Raw genomic sequence first — 2,539 nt, forward strand, 5'->3', positions numbered from 1 at the left:
AGTTTCGCTACTTTCCAGATAGAGGGGCTTTAACCATTACTGATTTGGGGGCAAACCCGGTGTTGTTTATCGAACGTGCTATTCGCGAGTTCGCAGCATTTGGCTGCCATGAAGATGGAAGGTCCGTTCGTTTCACCTACACTGCCTACACTAGTTTTCTTCGTGGAGCACTTCGCCATTCGTTTCACCAGTGTAGCTAGCGCCCTCTACATGACGCCGTTCTTTTCATACAAGTGTAGATGTCGTGTAGTCCTAGTTGAGAAAAATTCTACACTCTCTCGACTGACGGTGCTGAATGCATGCAGCCAGTGCTGCTGCAGACGACAGCTCGAGACGCACGCGACTTCGCCCTTCAGTATGGCGGCAAACGACGGCAGCGTGTTTGGCGTTGTCAACGGCGTGGATACGCTATTAACACCGATCGTTGGACAAGACGGCCAACAACTGAGGTCAGAGCACGGCTACATGTTCACCACACCAGGTAAGGCTTCACTCGGTCAACAAAAAGAGAAACACGTGCATGTGTTTCTTCATGCGCCGACGCTGTGCTTGCATGGTACTTGTTTTGTTTTTTTCTTATTTTACTCGTCTAGTTTGCTTCTAGCTTTGTTTTCTATCGTTCCCCGTAAATGAGCTTGGTACTAACCAAGCTCGTAGTTGGCTTTATCCGGCCATGTGTACGTCGCCTCCCCTTCGACCTTTTGACAGGTTTTATTCAAAGCTATGACCCAGATAACTATATTTAACATTGGCACTCAAAACATCAATATTTATACTCTCGCACAGACGGCTCAATCGTATCGGCGGTGTTGAGCGACGCCAGTAGCCAGGCTCCGGCTGATCGCCGAACGTCCACGCCGCCGCAGAGCAACGCGCCTCTAAGCAGCTCTCCTGAGCCTGAACGATGGCACAGGACTAAGACGCTCTTTCTTATCGAGCGCTATCCACAGATGAAAGCACTCGTGGGAAAAAAGGGTGGCTTCCGGTAAGTTTATTATTAAAGTTTTTTTTTTTTTGAAGTGACAGTACCGTGGTAAAATAGCGTACTGTACTTGCATCCAAGGCATATTAATTTCAGAACTGTTTGATCTGGTAGCTGATACACTGCATATGCTTTTTTTTACGTTTCGTTTCTTGCAGCACAAAAAAAATGTTGTGGCAAGCACTGTCGGACTCCATAAACGAGGAGTTTGACTGCGACATGAGCGCTCTCCAGGTAGAAAATAAATGGAAAACCCTGGAGAGGGCATACAAAAGGACCAAGAAAGAATTCCTCGTCCGGCCACTCGCGCGTTACGTTCGAGTTTGAAGAGTAAGTGCAGATCACTGCTGTAATGGTTAATTACAAAAATATCAATTGTTATTTCGCCCATTTCAGAGAACTTGCTGGTGTTTTGGAGAAGGAGCACCACATTACGCCTACCATTTTATTAGCACCTGGTAGAGTGATGGAGCCGAGAAACTGCAGGTGAGGTCACAGTAGTTGTACAGCTCGCATCTTACAAAGTAAGGCTCAAAATGTTTCCATGTTCTAGTGCACTGTCGGAAACAAGCACTGACGAACAGCCCACAAGCCAGGGTGATTCGAACGGAGGGTCACCACTCCAGGATCCGCCCAGCCCACCGCATGTGTCGGAGGAAGGCCCATCACTGCAGCGAGGACAAAAACGCATAAAAAGAAAAACTACCGTTGAAACCCTCCTGCAACAACTTGCGGAAGCAAGGAAGGAGAGGGCCGAAAGGGCAGAAAAGAAATTGGCCCTTTTAGAGCGCCTCGTTGCCGCCGTGGAGGGGCAGGCTTCCAAAAGCAGTGAATAAACCATTTTTCTTATAAATATTTACTCTTTGTGCTGTAGTTAGAAACTGCTAAAAACTGCACGCTAGTTCGCAAGAGGCAAACATTTAGCTCAGCACTGCGTTTGAGCGATATCATTTCGCATGCTTTCGCAGTTGCCAGCACTGTCAAAGGTGAGGTCACAGTCTTCGTCATTCTCAATATCTTCTTGCGGGGCTAGATGCTCTAGGTCTTCGAAGAAGTCCCTCTCTTCGTTGCACATGTTGTGCAGCACACATGCTGCCATTACGATCAGGCAGCATTGCTTAATGCTTGCGGCATCCACAAGGTACAACCTTCTAAAGCGTTGCTTAAGCAGTCCAAATGAATTTTCGATCGCGACCCTCTGTTGCGAGTGCACCTTATTGAACTTCTTCTTCCACGAAGGAAAGCTTCGCCCATTGTCCCGGTACGGTGTCAAAAGCCAAGGTAGTAGCGGATATGCCGAGTCACCAAGCAAGTATCCATTGCTGCATTTCTGAGAACAATCTTCAAAAAGAGGACTTTCCCGAAGTACTCTTGCGTCATGGGCCGACCCAGGAAACCCAATAAACACATCAATAAACCTATTGCGATCGTCGCACACGCCCTGCAGTAATATCGACGGCCACTTTTTACGGTTGTAGTACGACTGCGGCGACTCTGCGGGCCTGTTGATCTCAACATGGCAGCCGTCCACGCAGCCGATTGTGTTGCGTGGTCCCT

General features: G+C 48.1%; 1 pseudogene; it reads left to right on the forward strand.

Moving 5' to 3' along the window:
* Positions 1 to 357: 357 nt before the first annotated feature.
* LOC146196194 (uncharacterized) lies at positions 358 to 1,472 on the forward strand (annotated as a pseudogene).
* The last annotated feature ends 1,067 nt before the right edge of the window (positions 1,473 to 2,539 follow it).

Source organism: Amblyomma maculatum, chromosome 3 (genome assembly GCF_055883805.1).
Source record: "Amblyomma maculatum isolate TAMU_Amacu chromosome 3, ASM5588380v1, whole genome shotgun sequence".
In the NCBI taxonomy this organism is placed as follows: Eukaryota; Metazoa; Arthropoda; class Arachnida; order Ixodida; family Ixodidae; genus Amblyomma; species Amblyomma maculatum.